We start from the raw sequence: 19316 nt of genomic DNA, 5'->3' as shown, positions 1-19316 counted from the left end.
GGAAAACAACACCATTCATAATAGCATCAAGAAAAATGAAGTGCTAAGAAATTAACTTAACCAAGGAAGTGAAAGACACTACATTAAAAAAAAATGAAACTGTACTATGAAGGAGATTCCATCACAGAGGACATTAGAAAATGGAAAGATATTCCCTTTCTGGATAGGCACAACCAATACTGTCAAAATGGCCATACTTTCAAAATTGATATATGGATATAATGCAATACCAATCAAAATACCAATAGAATTCCTCACAAACTACAGAAAACAATTCTAAAATTCATATGTAAGCAGAAGAGACCCAGAATAGCAAAAGCAATCCTGAGCAACAAGACCAAAGCAGGACACATCACAACCTCAGACTACAAAGTTATACTACAAAGGTACAGTTACAAAAATCAGCATAGTATTGGCAAAAACACAGACATATAGATCAATGGAACAGAACAGACACAACAGCAAACAAAAACAACTCCAGAACATTCAGCTACCTGATCTTTGACAAAGGTGCCAAAAACATACACTTGAGAAAAGAGCACCTCTTTAACAAATGGTGTTGAGAAAACTGGCTACTAGAAACTATGTTTGACCCAGCTATTCCCCTGATAGGTGTATTCCCGAAAGAGTTAAAGATATCATATTATAGCAACACATACATATCCATGTTTAAAGCAGCAATGATTCATAAGAGCTGACTCTTGGAAGCAGCCTGTATATCCATTAACAGATGAATGGATAAAGAAAATGTGGTATTTATACACAGTGAAGTATTACTATGCCATAAATTGTCATCTGTACAAAAATGGATAAACTCGAGACCATAATGTTAAGTGCACTCTATCAGACACACAACCTTAAACGTCACATAGTTTCTCTCACATGAGAAACTCAAAATATAAAGGGCAAAATAAAAGACAATAGAAAGTAGGGAAATAAATCTTTTCCAAATAAGAAGGGACCAAGAGATAGGGGAGGGGGTAAGAGAGAGAGGAAGGGGATGAAAAAAAAATTAAGCTGTGTTTTGTACATGCACCAACTTCCTACAAGGAATGCAATCATTATGTACAACAAACACATAATAAAATAGAAAAATTGATAAAAAATAATAAACACTTTCTGAATGTCTACTTTATATGTGAACATTGCAATGGACCTCAGCCATCACAGAAATCTTGTCCTCCAAATTCAACAAGGTATTATTGGATATCAATAGGATATCAAATTCTGCCTGTCTCATATCCAAATTTCTTCCTTCATCCTTTCCCTAGTGCAAATTACCAGAATTTGGGCTGTTTCTACAATGTTGTTAATGTCTGATGTTTGTAAGTACGACCTAAAAGCCACTTTTAGAAAGCTCATGTTTTTTCTGTAAAGCAGTACAATTTATCTTTCCTTTCTTATTAATGTTAGGAGCCAAAACATAAAAGAAAACAAGAGCTACACTATTGCAACTATTGAGTCCTATTTAGGAATTCCTTTTTATACAGATGGAAAGAATAACCAGAAGTAGGAAAGATCTGTACCATCATACAGGGTTAAGGATACCATAATTCATGTATGAGTTTATATTCTCTTTTTAAAATGGGTGTCCTCTTAGATGAACTGGGCTAACGGTATTCCCATTTTACATAAAGATAATCAAGTTGCCAAAATGTAACCTCAAAGTCCTACAAAAGAAGGAAAATTGCTCACTTTTCTAATTCTCACAATGTGGTAAGCCAACTATGGTATTATTATCTGGAACAATTAAAATGGCACTTTTGTTTGAATATTAAATAGTGATGAAATGTACTTCAAATACTTCTGTGTTCCATACAGTTTGAAAATATAATACAAATAGTCAAGCTCTATCCCTGATGAAAAGTCTTAATAGATGATAATAACAGAAATAGAAAAACACCAATATTTAGGGAAACAAACACAGAGAAGAATTAATTGGGCAATAATGTGGTCTAAGTAACTAAACTGAATTTGAAAATCAAAGCTAAGAACAAAACAAATGAAAAGTTCCGTTGTGACTCTAAAGACTTAAGCATGACTTCATTTGAAATGGAGTAGGAGGGGTCACTAATGCATATATATCTATGTTACAGAAAAGCTGGACAAGATTTATAGATGATGAGAAAGGTCACTCAAGTTTTTTCCCTAGACCAACAAAACAGATAAAGTAATTTCAAACTGCTACCCGGCACCTTTAGAATTTGCCGAAGTTTGAAGTTTTTGTTCTTTCAAAGGAAGAAAGTAGTAACAAGTAACAATAGTGTGCTTCCTGGCCTTAGGAAGAGGGAGACAGGAGCTCTCCAGCTGCACTTCCTACAGAAGTATGCCAGCTGCTTTTCTGCAAACTGAGATCAAATTGCCACGAATTACAGGACAGCAGTCATGATGGATAGTCGAAAATACTGATCTGCTGCAAAGAGGATATAGTGCAAACCACAAAGGAACTAACAGGAAATCAGCCCTGGGGCTGGCACTTAAACATTCGAGAAGGATAGGAATCCTGGACCTCTGATAGCCAAATTTCATCATCTTCCTTTGTATGAAGAGAACAGTCACAAAAAGCCTACAAAAAGCTCTTCTGCGACTATTCCTATTTAATAGCACTGCCCTCTGCCTGAACCAGTAGTTTCTCACATGTGTTAAGAGGCCTTCAAAGTTCTTCACATTACTTGACCAAAAATCACATGTTTGCTGGCACATACCTTCATCCTCAAAGCCACGAGCCCACTGAAAGCCATACATGACTCACACTATGTGATGACGGTAAGAAAAACTAATATTTGGAGTTCGCCAAATAATGAGTCATACTCCTGAAAGAAAAGAATTCCTTGCGATTGGCAGCCCTTTAGTATGAAATTTTAAAAACTGCTTTTAACATTAATATTAATTCCATAAAACCTGGCAAAAACGAAGTGAGAAATGTGGTATTTGGTTGTCTTATGTCACGTAAAAGTCCAGTTCATGCTCCAAGAAAAAGGAGGAGGATCTCTATTACCTATTCCTAGACTTGCCTTCTGCACTCACTGCTGCCAACTTACTCATTCTCCCACACACTTTCCATACTAATTTTGACCCTTTCAGAATCAAAAAAGAACTCTTGCCTCCTTTCTACCCAAATGCCGAAATGGAATCTTTTAGTATCTCACCTTTATAAAAGGAATGTTTGAAAACAGGCCTTTTTGGCTGTGACATCAGTGAGTTGCTGAGGCCTCCAAGGGCCGGAGGAAACATTCCCAGTCCCTCGCAGTGCTGCTGCACTCCTACGGTGCAATCTGGCAATGGCCAGCGACCAAATCTTTAAAGCTGTTTTATGGTATTTAACATATGGTCATAAATTGCTCAGTGCTCTAAAGAGGGGCTAAATTTGCCACCCCTATTGATGAGACATGTTCTTATTTATTTAAATTTAGTGGCAAACTGGCATTTCTCCAGATGGATGGATTTAGGCATAAGTACAAAGGAAGAACTAACTAGAAATGAGTCGTAACTTTTCCACACACTGAATGTAACCCATTATCAAACAAGGGCTTACCATATAGCAAGACAAGGGCTTACCATATAGATTTTCCAACAGGAAAAGATTCCAATTTCTAAGGCCCAAGGAGGAGGAAATATAAATTGTATTCAACACATAATACTGTGAAAAAACAAATTCTCTTTTTCCTCAAACTACTTCTATTCCCATCCATCTCTCTTTTCATTTTATCCCTCACAAATTAGATGTACTTGGTCTTCATCTGAAATTCTGAATGTACAAAAATGCCCCAATCCTCTTGCATCCATCTTTTCCGTATTTTTTGCTAAGTTACTTATTTTTTTTTAATGGCTCTAATTCTCTGTGACTAAAGACATAATCCTACCAAAACATTTTGTTTCCTTCCTTCTATAAGCTAGCCCACAGCTAAAGGCAGAAGAAAAACAAGAAGAGGGCTGTGACTAGTAATATTAATGTGAATGGTATGAAAAAAAAAGAACTATAAAGGGTAAAATCATTAATGGTTTTCTTTTTCATGTACTGATACAGAAATGTCTTAAGAATCAAAAAATGATTATTTTGCCTAAATTTGGAATGTGAAGAAGAATTTCAATAAATGGGTTTGACAACAGCCTGGGAACAGTATTTAAAGAATTTTCTATGGAGAATTCAGTTGTTTATATCACACAAAAGTTTTACTTTTCAATTTTAAGATATAGACGTCTTATCTCACATAGAAATGTGTCTACATATTAATAGATAGAGATATTTATTGAGTATCAATGCACAAAAGTTAATAGGAATGTCATATACTGGAAAATAAGACATGGTTTATATCTTTTGGGAAAAAGAAATATGAAATCTCAATTATGTTCCCCATGGTAGACTGATGACCCAGTGAAAACCACAGGAGATCAGACACTGCCACCTAAAGCCTTCTGTGCAACCTAAGCTGATCTCGAGTTCCTGGGCCATCCCAAGTGGGCACCAAATGTCCCAACAGTCCTAAAACAAATTTTGTTTGAACTGTGCTAAAGATGAAGACAGATTAAAGCCCTTAAGAGCTAGAATAATAAATAAAAAAGACTAGTTCAAAACAATTAGAATCATATCAAGGCTCTTTGAACACTGCCATTAAAGTCTTAGTTTTGCAAACACCCTTCATTCCCAGACCAGACTAGAATTTTTCTTTTTTTTTTTTTTTTTTTTTTTGAGACAGGGTCTCACTCTGTAGTTGAGGGTAGCCTTGAACTCACTATGTAGCACAGGTTGGACTCAAACTCACAGTGATCCTCCTGCCTCAGCATCCGAAGTGCTGGGATTATGGGCATGCACCACCATGCCTGGTTGGACTAGAATTTTTAAATCCCTGTTTTATCTACTCTAAAAAAGTACAGGAGGCCTCTCTTTTCTGGTATGGCAGTGTCATGATCTTGTAAAAGACAGAATCATTCTGAAATATAAAGATCAGGAAAGGCAAGGGGCATCACTATAGATTTTATACATATTTTTAAATAAAAGATTATAAGAACTTTTATACTAATAAATTTTGCAACCTAGATAAAATAGACAATTTCTTTTAAAAATACAAAGTATCAGTACTCACTCAATATGAAGCAACTATTGTAATCTGAACAGTTCTATATCTAATAAGGAATGTATTGCCTAAGTCCAACAACCATTCCTGATTTTTAAAACTAAAAACAAAAGCCTCTCAACTAACTAGGTACAGAACGGAACTTAACCTGATAAAGGGAAACTGAGAAATACATAACCAACATTATACTTGATGATGAAAAACATAATTCTTTTCCCCTAAAATATGGATCAAAGTAATACATTGGAGTTTCTAATCAGTGTATTTTTTCTAGTGAGTATATTAAGGCAGTAAAATAAAAGATAGAACAGAATAGAATGCCCAGAAAGAGCCCACATACATGCAATGAATTTTTTTATAATGGTTCAAGGACAATTTAGAAGAGAAAGGACATTCTTTTCAATATATGGTATTTGAACTCTTAAATATCCATATTTCAAATAAAACAGTTTCATAAACAAAAACTGACTCAAAATGGATCACAGACCTAAATGTCAAACCTAAATCTATAAATCATTTAAAACAAAACATAGCACAAAAATCTTTGGGATGTTGAGTTAGGCCAAGATTTATTAAGATGATACAAAGAAAAGGCACTGTCAAAGAGAAAATACTTGCAAATCATATATCTTACAAATGATTTATATCCAAAAGTTATGAAGAATTCTCAAAACATAATACTAAAGAATGCCAGGCACAAGGGCACATACCTATAATCCTAGCACTCAGGAGACAGAGGCAGCAGGACTGCCACAAGTTCAAGGCCAGCCTGGACTACAGAGGGAAATTTTCTATCAAACAAACAAAACAAAACAGCAGTGAAGTGAGGGGGGAGGCAAAAGATTTGAGCACTTCACTAAAGACAATTTATAACACACAAAAATATGAAATATATAACAATAAGGGTGAGCAGGGTTGGTAGGAGAAGAAAAAAAATACATATATATAACAGACTGAGTATCCCTTATCCAAAATGGTTAGGACAACAATGAGATTTCAGAGTTTTTCATATTTTAGAGTATTTGCACAGACTTTACCAGTTGAAGATCCCTACTATAAGCGAAAATAAGATACTCAAGAAGTTTCAGATTAGAGCATTTTAGATTTTTTAACTAATAATATTCTTAGGTTCTTACCTAAGTATGTTATTACACATTTTGAAGTAGATGATGAAAACTTAGAAGATACATAATCAAAACCCTAGAACAGTCATGCACAAGATGAAAGCAAAGATGTGTAGAATGGAAACAAAATTAAATCCTAAAACATTTATTAATCCAAAAGAAAGCAAAAGAAGAAAAAGAAATGAGAAACAGATGAAGTAACAAATGAAAAGTAATATCAAGCTGGTAGACCTCAATTCTACCATAGTAGTAATTAGGTTAAAATTAGTCAAAACACTGTAATTAAAAGGCAGAGATTCTCTAAAATAATAAAAAACAGAAATCAATAAAATATAAAACAATAATAATAGAGCCAAAACTATAAAATCAAATGCTAGTTATTTGCAAAGATCAATAAAATTGTTAATCTTCCAGCTAGACTAACCAAGGATAGAAAAAGAATCAACTTGCCAATATCAAAAAGAAAAAAGGGACATAAGTACAGATCACACAGAGAGTAAAAGCATAACAAAGGAATATTATAAATGACATTAAGTCAATGAATTTAACTTGGAAGCAATGGGCAAAGTTCTTGAAAGACATGACTATGGAAACTCACTTGAGAATAATTAAATACCTATTAGCCTTACATCTGTTAAAGAAATACTCTCTCTCTCCCTCTCTCTCCCTACCTCCCTTTCTCTCTCCCTTTCTCTCTCCCTCTTCCTCTCTCTCTCTCCATGTCCAGATGGCTTCACTGGTGAATCCCCTCAAACATTCAAGAAAGAAATGTCATAAACTCTTTCATAAAACAGACAATTGAATACTTCCCAACTCATTTCATGAAGCCAGCATTACTCTGATAACAAAACTAAGCAAAAAACAAATACAGAAATACAAAATCCACTACAGATACAATGAATGTGAAAAGAATATGTAAAAGCCACACGTGGTGACACATGGCTATAATCTCATCACTTGGGGAAGCTGAGTCCGGAATATCACAAATTCAAACCCAGCCTGGGCAACTGAGTGATTTAGCAAGACCTTGCCCCAACATTAAAAATTAAAAAAGGGTTGAGGAGGTAGCCTTGCCAAAGACCTTGGGTTCAATCACTGTTGCTGAAGGAAGAAAAAAAAAGAACATAAGCAAATCAAATCCAGCAATACATAAAATAAATAATACATAATGATCAAGTAGAATTAATCCCCGGAACACAACATTGGTTTAACCTTTGAAAATCAATTTATTCATCATATTAACAGAATAAAGGAGATAAACTATATGATAAGAGACAGGAAAAAAAGCCAACATATTAACATTCTTAAAAACTCTCAGCTTGTTAAAACAAACAAGAACATTCTCAAGACTGATAAAAGGGCCCCTATAACTGACAATTATACTTGAAAGACTGACTCCTTCTTCTTAAGATTAGGAATAAAGCAAGGATGTCTGATATTACTTCTACTATTCAATACCGTACAGGGAAGACTCACAGTGCAATAAAATGAGAATAAGAAATATACATCATATACATTAGAAAGGAAAAATAGTAACATGATTGTTTTTAGGGACATAGCAGCATATGGTCAATATAACAAAATCAACTGTAGTTCAACAGATTAGCAACAAAGAATCAGAAAAATAAATTTCAAAAAAAGTTTGTGCTATAAATGAAAATTACAAACTATTTAGAAGTAAATTTAATGTAATTTGTATAAAATATGTTCACTGAAAACTATAAAATACTGCTGAAAGAGTGCTGGGGATATAGCTCAGTGGCACAGTGCCTACCTGGCATGCCTAAGGTCCTGAGTTTGATTCCTGACACCAAAAAAAAAAAAAAAAGACAAAATACTGCTGAAAGAAATTAAAGACAACCTAATGAATGGAGAGGTTACCATTTTCATCTATCAAAAGACTTGATGTTACTAAAATATTAATGCTCCATAAGTTGATCTCCAGATCCAACTCAATTTCAGAAGATTTTTATAACATTTGACAAGATGACCCTAAAACTTCTGTGGAAACACAAGGATTCAAAATAGTCAAAACAGCTTTCAAAAAGAAGTAGGATTTACATGATCTCATGTGAAAACTTCCTATAAAGTCTCAGAATTAGAAAGTATTATATTCACTTAAGGACAGATTTATCAAGAGAATACAACAAAAGTCCAGAAATGGACCCACACTTAATTGGTTAAATAACATACAATCAAGATTTAACTCTAACATATGATCAAAATTTAGATCAACCATACCAAATATTAGCAAAAACTTAAAATAACTAGAACATTCATAGATTGTTAGTAGAAATGTAAAATGATACAACTACATTGGAAAAGAGTATATCACATACTTAAAGAAGAAATACTTAGCTTACAACATAGTAATACCATTCCTAGGTATTTATCCAAGGAAAACAAAAGGCATCTACAAAAATGTAAAGGCAACCTTATTCATAACATCAAAAACTGGACACAATCCAATGAATAAGAAAAAAATCAACTGTGTAAACCCACTCAATGTTATACTATTCAGGAATAAAACAAAGTACTGATGATTCAAGCACTAAAGAAGATGAATCTCAAAAACATGCTGAAAGAATCCATATACCAAAAGTCACATAGTGTATGATTCCATTTATATGAAGTTCTGAAATAGCAAAAATGGTTTCATACTTTCAGAGAAAGGGTAACACAAGAGTTACAAGGATGGTAGTGGAAAGGATTGACGTGGGGGAAAGGAAATGCTCTGTATCTTCACTGTGGTTTGGATACAGGTATTTACAGCTGCCACAATGTATAGAGCATTACACTCAAAATGGAAACATTATATGTAAATTATACCACAAGAAAATTGATAGAGGGGCTGGGGATTTAGCTCAGCGGCAAAAGCGCCTGCCTAGCAAGCGCAAGGTCGTGAGTTCGGTTCCCGGTACCGGAGAAAAACCAAAAAAAAAAAAAGAAAATTGATAGAAGAGTAGAATATAAATTCCTACTATAGAGTAGGAATGAAGGAGAATATGAATTAAATTAAATAATGTATAGTAATCCTACTTTTATAAAATAAATACTCGACAAGTTAGTTTAGCAGTTATTAGGAGCTGTCAGTCACTTCTTAATAAACTATAATCAGCATCAAAACTAACTATAACTAAACTTTAAAATTTAAATAAATAATATCAGTTGTTACTCAAGATATTTCTAGTATTCCACAAATTCCAACACAAGAAAAATTCTGAAACATAAATACAAAAGAATCCTGAAAATCTAAGGCAGAGATAAAGTCTAATCCAGAAAATTAGCACTTCTTACTTGGCTTTCAAAGAGCATTTTTTAGAACATTCACTAAATCAAAGGTGACCTGCCTCCCTAATTAGCCTCTAAAAATACCCTGAATGGTAGATAATAATAATCTTTAAGTAAATGAATCTTTTTTAAAAGATAAAAATAAAAGTAAAATGGACTATGCTACCAAGGAAAATTACAATGCCTCTCAGCATGATGCAAAATCCTAAGTCGCTGGACACACTACCTAACTTCTTACTGAGCTCAACTGCTGCAAATAATAGTAAAAATAGTTCAGTCCTATTTTCCTTTAAAGCGCTCTTGGAGACAGAAGAATACCGACCTATAGAGCTTCCTAAATAGAGACTACATCCATTACAGTGACAGACTTGTGAGTGCAGATGAAAAACTACATATATGGCACAACACAGGCTATGGTATTATTTGCTTGGTTTGTCCTACAAAAGCCAAAACAGTGTGAATTGAAGCACAAGCAGGAAAACGAGAGTTTAAGAGAAGCACAAGGAACAAATCAGTGGTGCCAGCTTTTGACACACGTTGTCATTAGTGAGCTGCAAGTGGGACAGCCTGGGAGCTGGAATGTCATACCCACTGGCCTTGAATGCCAGGGTACGGGATTTAGTCCACTAAAAGGCTGAAGGGAAAGAGGGGGGGCCACCGCATAAAGATTACTCAGCTTGGGGCTGGGGATTTAGCTCAGCGGCAAAGCGCCTCCCTGGCAAGCGCAAGGTCATGAGTTCGGTTCCGGGTACCGGAGAAAAAACAAAAAAAAAATTACTCAGCTCATATGTTCCAAACCAATTATTTATTTTAAACAGTAAGGAAATTTTTCCTAAGATAATATTGTCATCTCAACAAAAAATGCCAATTGCTTAACAACAAATAAATATTAAATAAATCTGAGATGCTAAGAAGCGCTGGTGTTATACACATACACACACACACACACACACACACACACACAAGCGAAATCCTTCAGAGAGGTACAAATCAAAAATCAAGTTGAACTTTAGCTCAAGTTCTATTTGCAAGTTGTCTAAAAGAATTTTAACATTTATATGGCTACTATTTAATTGAACAGTGCATTCCACTGAAATAGCAGATCTGAGATTGATTTTATTTTGTTGTAGTTATTCATTTTGTTGTAATTATTCTTTGATTTTATATTTAAACTTGGTAATATAGTGTTGACTCCTTAGAAATGAACTAATTTTATACTGAACCTCTGAGTAAATGAAAGAGAATACATTATCTACATCATAATCTATTTTTTTCAAACTTTTTCTTCTGAAGGAAAAGTATTTCAACTTCAAAACCATTGAAAATAATTTTTTGGCATGTCTTTTTCACTCTGTTGCAAATGGCTTTGATAAATATTCATCATTCCTCTCAGATGATAAACAATGCTACAGTTAAAGAGAAAATGTCTACAGCTTTATTTGGAAGCTCTTTAAAAAGAATTTCTGAAACAAGGTAATGGATACCTCTCCGGGCACCCACCAGGTCGTGTTTACACTGTACCACAACTGGCTTCTACAAACCAGGTTGCTACTGCATGTCTCAGAGCTATTGTCCATATGACTACATATATCACAAATGGATACTTGGCCCAAGCCACCAATCAGATCCTCTCTCCCAGAAATTTATATTTTACAACTTTGACTTACTGGCCATAGACAATATAACTTGTAATATTTCCATAATCTTTCTTCAGAGTTGCACAAACAGTGCTATTCAAAGAACTTGCAGAATTCAGTTCTGTCGGTTCTTCAACAAACCTCATTATTGCCAGATCCAAAGAAAAAACATGGTTCAGTAATTCCATAAACACTTCTTAAATCTTTCTAAATGCCAAGTACTAGAGATTGGAAATAAAATCGTGAGCCAAACAGCCTTACTCCCTGCCCTATTTAAATGTGCACACACACACATACACGCTGTTATGGCTTGTGTCTAGATGTCTCCCCAAAGCCTCATATAGTCATAGGTAGGGCTTTTGGTGGTGGCTGCATCCAGAGTATGTGCTGCTGAGATTAAGGATTTATGGTACAATTCTAGGATTATGGTGTCCCACCCTGGGTATGAGTGCTACCTGTCCTAAGGATAGGTAGCCTGGATAGAATATAAGGTACAGAAAGAGGGGTAATGTGGTCACGTGCTATTTGCTACTGCTTTCTACCCACCATGAACTGTTCCTCCTCTGTGATGCCTGTCTGCCATGCCACCCTGCCTTGGAGCCAGCCAGCTATGGACTGAAACCTCTACACACTGTGAGCCACAATAAACCATTGCTCCTTTAATGTTAGGTGTTGGGTATTTTGTTTCAGCAACAAGAAAAGTAACTAAAACACACACAAAACCTCAAAAATTTCTAGAATTAAATGCTATCAACTATGACTAAGGTAAGTACTGTAGCCAGTAAATTTTTATTACTTTAACAGCATCATCTTAGACTTTAATATGTATTTTATTCAAATCATTCTTAATACTGGAAGATTCATGTTTCCATTTCTGTTTAAGTATGAGTTATGTCTCCTATAACTGAAACTCAAGGACTTTAATTAAGATCTCAATCCTACGATATTTTTCAATAGTACCTTATATAAATTGACAATTCTTTAGCCCCAGCAGTTGTTTCTTCATATTAAAACAGCTGTGAAAATAATAAATTGTGGTGATACCCCAGTTTATGAACACTACTGTTTACAAACAATTTGACTCACAAATAAAAGCATTCCACAAAATTCTGCTTACTTCACAAACTCCCCATCAGGTGACAAACACAATCACGTCCATCTTCCCCACACAAACACAAACACAAACACAGCCCTTCCCCAAAACCATAAAAGAAATTAAGTTTGTGAACCAAGGTACCACTGTGTTTCTAACACATTTTAAGCCTCTAGGTTTTTTATTCCAAATTATTTAATTTTAAATGTGGGTTATTTTATAGTAGTGACAGTAAATCTTTTAGAGCTTTCAATGATAACAAACAGCCCTCTGCAGCACAACATGTCACCACTGCTGTTCTACAGGGACCAGTTCATAAATTCACAGGTAGAAATACGCCCTCCCCTTCTCGTTATTAACAACACAAAGTTCCCTTTTTTCACAGATGAAGCAGATTTATACAAGTACTGCTTTCTACTACATAAAATACGTATTAGAAATTCTGAAATATAAATTTTAGGTACATGCTATTTTCATTAGTTTTCAGAAGACAAAAATACATAAAGACAAAATTCATTCACACCTCAAATCTGAAAAGTACTATACGTCCTTCTAGTTTTCTAAATTGTTAAGAGCAATGTTCAAATTATTAATTCCTTATATAATAAATAATTTCTAAAGACTGAATTTCTGTTGGCAAAAGGCTGATACAAGTAGCAGACTACCACATTTTTTATAACACTATAACCAACAAAAATCTTAACACTAAGATTAAGCCATGCATGCATACATTCATTCCATACTTTTCACAAATATTTCATTGAATATTTCTACATTGCTAGATAAAATTTAATAAATAAAACAGCCTCTAACATCACTGAGCTTAAAAATAAAATTATAGAAAATAAAATTATAGTAAATCCCAAATAATTTGATTCAGACTTGGTCAAAATTATAGCTTAAATCACATACCACAAGTTATCAATAGGATTTAATGAAAAACTAGGTTAAAAAAAAATTGTTTACATAAAACTTCTAAGATTGCTGAACAGTGAGTTAGCCAATATGCTTTGCTTAGAAAAAGAATAAAGAAAATTTACATATCATCTACTATAGAGTGCAATTTAAATCTACTCTTCTTCATTTTCCTCTTACTATAAAACTGTTTCATTCTAGGCAAAGAGATTTTGTTTGCTATGATAGTTATCAACCAAGAACTATAAAACTGTATAACTTTGCAAGTATATGTGTTTGTTTCATAAAACTACATTTGTTAAAATGTGAGTTATTGAGATTGTATTTGTTCACCTAGAAGAGATGAATATTATATTGGTTGTAGAAGGTTAAATTCAATCATAAATCAAACTACATTTGCTAGAAGGAGTTATTAAGAACTATATTTGTTCATCTAGAAAAAATGAATACTATGTTGGTTGTAGGAGGTTAAATTCAATCACAAATCTCTGATAATTAGCCACAATGACATTATTAATACATTTGTTTATAAAAAATCTATAATAAGAGTAGGAACACACATATGTCTTCATCCTTAAAAGAATTTTTTAAATAAAAGAAAAGATTAACTTAAAAGCAAACAAACAAAAAAGGAATGAGTGTAACAGATAATTTTAAAGCAATGGAAAATTTTTATGTTCTCCAAGTGGGAAAAATAGATTTTTTTAACAATTCATGGATTAACAATTAACAGTAATTTAACAATTACTATGAATGATCTCTTCTATACAATAAATTCTGGCTAATAAATTTATATATAATATAAATTTTTTTAATTCCAAGAATTTTAAATTATTCACAAAATGAAACTACACTGATTATAGAGGTTAATAGGGGCTGGGGATTTAGCTCAGCGGCAAAAGCGCCTGCCTGGCAAGCGCAAGGTCGTGAGTACGGTTCCCGGTACCGGAGAAAAACCAAAAAAAAAAAAAAGAGGTTAATAAATATACCTAATTGTCCTACATTACTATTAATATCAACACATCATGACTCAAATCCTCCTAAAAATGTTTGTGAACTATCACAAGCTGAACTAATTTTGAAATAATTTATAATTATACAGAAATTCTAAATGACCACGCCCTAAGTACCATACAAACAAAGGAAAGTAAAGCAACCTGTGAGCACCAGCAAGAACAAATCAGTGAGAATAGGGAGGCAAAACACCAGTCTAGTAAAGATAGTCAGAGCCGGTTTGTTTTGATTTTCTAAATTTACATAAATTTTGCAATGGTTAGAGAATAGTGATTTATATTTCCTAATTTATGTAGCTCATTTCATTTATTTTTGGTAAGTCAATCACATTTTCAACAAATACTAACAATGTCCACATGAAAATTTGAAGACGTTTATACCTTGGCCTCCATATTGAAGCACTATAGTATCTCAAAAGATACAAATTTAAGAACTGGGCTCATTTTTTAAAAGCAAGAGGTGAATGGCACCTTAAACACCTCACCTTTCTGAAATCTATAAGCAATGTATACATTATAGCACCTTCCTCTACTCTGCTGAATAAACTCTCTCGCTGGCTCTGCAACCCCATCACATCCTGGTTCTGACACTAAACTCAAGCATATGACAAACATTCTTCAGAAAGCTCTCCTAAATAAAGTAAACCTCCTGCCCCCATGATCAATTACCTCTCCCTGGGGCTGGGGATTTAGCTCAGCAGCAAAGCGCCTGTCTGGCAAGCGCAAGGTCATGAGTTCAGTTTCCCGTACCAGAGAAAAAAAAAAAAACAATTACCTCTCCCTTTTATTTGACTGTGACTGTTTAGGGCTAGAACCTTAACTCACTTTAGTGTAAGGGCCTCAGTATATACAATGTTCACTTCTTATTTAACTTATAAAAAGCTAAGTCTGTAATATATAATGATGATATTGAGAAAATAGAAAGTCTGACCCTTTTCCCTGTGACAGCCAGAGGGGGAATGATCCCACTGTCTCTCTCTTCCCCTTGCCTCTCCCACGGAAGTCTGTGGCAATTACCTGAGCTCCAGGGTCTTCTTGCCACCCCTCTGGTTGCTTTGGCACAATCTCTAGACTGAGCTGACAAGAGCCATGGGCAGCCCTAATGTCCTTCTCCTGCACAGAGCCTCTCTAGGCACTGCTGCAGCTTCTTTAAAGAACAGTTGGAAAATTACAACAGCACAGCGATTAGGGAGAAACTAAGGCCCACCTCCCTTAATCCTGGAATCCACAAACCTCAATGGGCCAGTATCAGTACCGCTGCCCCTCCTGGAGACCCCTCAAAACCAACGACAGTCTTGATTTCAGCCCTGCCACTTCCTCTGAAAAGCAAGAAGTGTCAATCAGGCTGCTGCTTCTTCCACTACTTAGCATGAGTTCTCACTATGACAGCTGAGTCTGTCCTAGGCACTCCACTACTGCTCCCAGAGACATTTACCTTGGCCACAGCTGGCTTCAAACAAGGACCTATCCCAGGTCCTATCTTAGTGGCTGAACTGCTTCACAACCACTGCAAATGACTACAACCTCAGACAACGCCACTCTCATCGGAAACTACTCCAAATATCCCCAAATAGGTCCACAAAATGCAGGAAATTGCATGTATGGGCTGCGACTTCGCTATATAAACAGTGTTCCCTCACACTCTGAGTCAGTGGAGAAGGGCTCCTTCTAGTACACTACCCGCTGTGCCGCAACATGATCCCAACATAAGCCTCTCACAGGCGATCCTACTCATGATTCTTACCTGGGATAGAGTGAGCTGAGCTAGTTAGCTGAGTATGATGGGGAAGGCCTGGATTCTCAGCATTTGGAAGGCTGAGGCAGGAGGATTACAAATTTGAGTCCTACCTGGACTGAACTTTACAACACCTGCTTGCTAGAACTGATAGGTTCTGCTTTTCTGCCCTTGCAAAAAAAATTTTTTTCACCTGTGCCAACCAGGATGTGGTTTTCAAGCTTAAAAGTTCAAGTAAAAGTTCAAACTTTCTTCGGTTCGGGGCTGCTCAGCATCTCTTGTGGAGAACAGACTGACAGCCACCAGCCCAGCTAATAAAGGCTCTTAAAATTCCAATTTGGATTCTAGTCTCAGTTCTTTATTCAGGGTAACCCATTACAAAGACAAGCATAGATTTAGAACAGACAATAAGCTACCAATCTTGAAAATGCAAAAGGAAAACAGTAATAGAAGACAAAAGTAAAAAGGTAAAGAGAAGACTGCAAGGAAAGGCAGAGGCTAACACCTTCATTCTGTAAAGTGTGAAGGCAAAAGACACTATCTGTAGTTCCCAGAAAATCAAATAACATAAGGGCTTATCGTTATTACACACATTGTTCTTAGGTAACAATAAATGCTAACTGTGTGCCAGGCACTTACTAAGAATGTTTAGGGGCTGTTCATTTAACTGTGTAACACAACCATAGGAGTGATCCTTGTGTATAGGCAGCTGAGTTAGACAGAAATATTGTAAGCAGTCAGACAGGGCCAGGCCCTCGAAGGAGCAAACATAAAAGATATGCATTTGCTGTGGGCCAGACCTCAGGACAAAGGACTAAACAAATGCACCCACATACCTCCCTAGGGATGGACACCAGGGATTTATATTCTAAATAGGTAGCAGTCAGCTTCAAGGGGTTGACCCAACCCCTTACAGGAAAACCCCTGTTCTGTATTCATGCCCACTTGCCACGTGACTCCCTTCCCCATTTGATCCCAATTTAATCAGTTTTACTTGAACAATTCTTATTGGCTGACCATAGTTTTGCCCATTTTTCCCCTACCTTGGACGCACCTCACCTCATGGTTTTGTTCTATAAAAGTCCCTAGAAAAGACAGAGTCTTGTCCCTCTCTTGGATAGAAGCTTTCTTTCCCTCAATAAATATATTCTGCTCTTAACCTCCACTGTTCCTAAAATTCATCCTTCGATTTTAGAGAACACGAACTCATCCCAGATATCATTCAGATTTGGAGTTTTTATTTTCCTATATCACTTGAAGAAAACAAAGTGAAAATATTTGGACTGGGGATACAGCTCAGTGGCAGAGCACTTGTCTAACATGCAAGACCCTGGGTTAGATCAGGGGTACCACAAGCAAAAGTAAAATTTTTTAAGCTGCACAGTAACCGAGGCAGGAAGCAATGATGGTCATGTACTTAAAGCGGAAGAAAGAAAAAGGGGTACAGTGAAGATAGGTTGATGCTTTACATACTGGGGCAAGAAATAAAAAGATAATAATTGTGGAAAAGGACATTCTCTAGATGTATTGCCTCAGGCCTGACCAAGCCATGGTTGTCGGGTTCTGAAGGAAGTCTAGCAAAAGCATTGTTGTCCTTGAGGACAAGACTAGATGCTTTTCTGAGATATGCCCTAAGCAAGATAACATGATGGTTTACTGGTCGAGTCTCACTGCTGTGATAATGGAGTTGTATTGGCCTTGCAAAAACAGTGAGATCAACCGAACTGCAGGGCTGCCTCCTTTGTTCTCGCTAAATAAAAGTTTACTGGAGATGGCGGAGCTTGAGTCTGGAAGGCGACTAGCCCCCTGAGCCCATATATGTATGGCTCTGAAGTTGTTCTTTGGACGAGGGGATTAAGACATCCGCGGGCACCTCGTTCTGGGGACCTGTTCACCCTGGACAGGGATGAATGAGTTATCCAACAAATAATGTCAACACTCTTAAGTCAAGAAACAAGCAAAAGTATACTATCTAGAGAATGGCGATCATTCCCAGAAGAACTAAACTGAAACAATTATGGGCCGGAGATATAACTGCAACACAGTGCCTGCCTGGCAAGCACAAGGCCATGAGTTCAATCCCCAGTACCAAAACAAAAACAAAAACAAAAACCACAGTTTACCAATCTGTATCTCCATTAACAGCTAAGTTCTTTATTCATCTTTTTGCAAATAAGGAAATTTCAATGCCCTGTTCATCACAAGTACAAGGACAAGGGACAAAATTCTTGTGCAGATTACTGATACTCACAAACCTGCCACTTTCACACTAGGCTAGAGCTTCAGGAACGATAACAGTGGCAAAATGTGTTGAGTCAACCTAGACAGATGCTGTAGGAGGTGTCCTAAATTCAGCAGATCTTATATACTATCCCAGCCGAGGTCACAAACCATAATCTAGGAGCTCAAGCCAGCCCTCACACATATTCAAGTTAGTGTGCATAATGTTGACATCTATTATGCTTTGGGTTATTTTGTTTTGTTTTATGGTACCAGGGTTTGAATTTAGTGCCTTTGCACAGGCTATATCCTAAGGCTTTCTTCAAAAGTTTTTATTTTGACAAATGATTTTGCTAAGTCACTAAACTGTCACTAACAGGTTCAAACTTGTGATCTGCTTCAGTCTCCCTGTGTTGACATTACAGGCACGCACTACCACAATTGGCCCCACCACGATCTTAATTCTGAAAAAGCAGCACTCACATAAAAATTCTAAATGCTACTTTCTGAGCCAAAAGAGGCAGTCTCCCCAGGGACAGGGTGTCCTGCTTTGCCACATTTAGTCTGCACCCTTACTTTATGTCATCAGGCTGGCCCTTGATAGGTCTCTGCACTTCTGACCCTTGCTGCAGAAGAGATTACATGGTGATAACACGCCTTACTAATGCCAAGAGTCTCTGTGAAGAAGGACTTGTACAAGCAGGTGGCAATCAAGAGGCAACTGTGAATACATCAATGACAATGGTTCTCGGCAGGAGAAATTCTAGAAAGTGGTTAGCAGCTATATATAGAAGCCATTCCTACCTAAAAATTATTTCTAAACAGGTATTTTAAAGCAACAACTCTCTTTATTAGGGTATTACATTAGAGCCACCTATGGAGAAAAAATATATGTAAGAATTACTACACATGCCTAAAAGTCAAGAATTTTCCTCTTTTTGATGGGAGACCCTGTCTCTAAGGGTATCCCTATGTAGTTCAGGCCATCCTTGAACTCACTATGTAGCCCAGGCTGCCCTCCAACTCATAGTGATCCTCCTGCCTCAGCCTCCTGAGTGCTGGTGTACACCACCACATCTGGTTTTTCAAAAGTAAGAATTTCACTGGACATGGTGGCATACGCCTGTAATCCCAGCACTCGGGAGGCTGAGGCAGGAGGATCGTTGCGAGTTCAAGGCCAGCCTGGGCTACAAAGTGAGCTCAAGGCTAGCCT

At 36.1% G+C, this 19316-nt stretch overlaps 1 protein-coding gene across 4 annotated transcripts in view; it reads right to left on the bottom strand.

Moving 5' to 3' along the window:
* Window positions 1–19316, bottom strand: part of Bre (brain and reproductive organ-expressed (TNFRSF1A modulator)) — a 415144-nt gene that overhangs the window by 342882 nt on the left and 52946 nt on the right. The window lies entirely within an intron of this gene.

This window comes from Chinchilla lanigera, unplaced genomic scaffold, assembly GCF_000276665.1.
Source record: "Chinchilla lanigera isolate Chin_1 unplaced genomic scaffold, ChiLan1.0 scaffold00068, whole genome shotgun sequence".
NCBI classification, from domain to species: Eukaryota; Metazoa; Chordata; class Mammalia; order Rodentia; family Chinchillidae; genus Chinchilla; species Chinchilla lanigera.
Note: the sequence above shows the minus strand (reverse complement) of the source record. Positions and strands in the feature narration are given on the sequence as shown.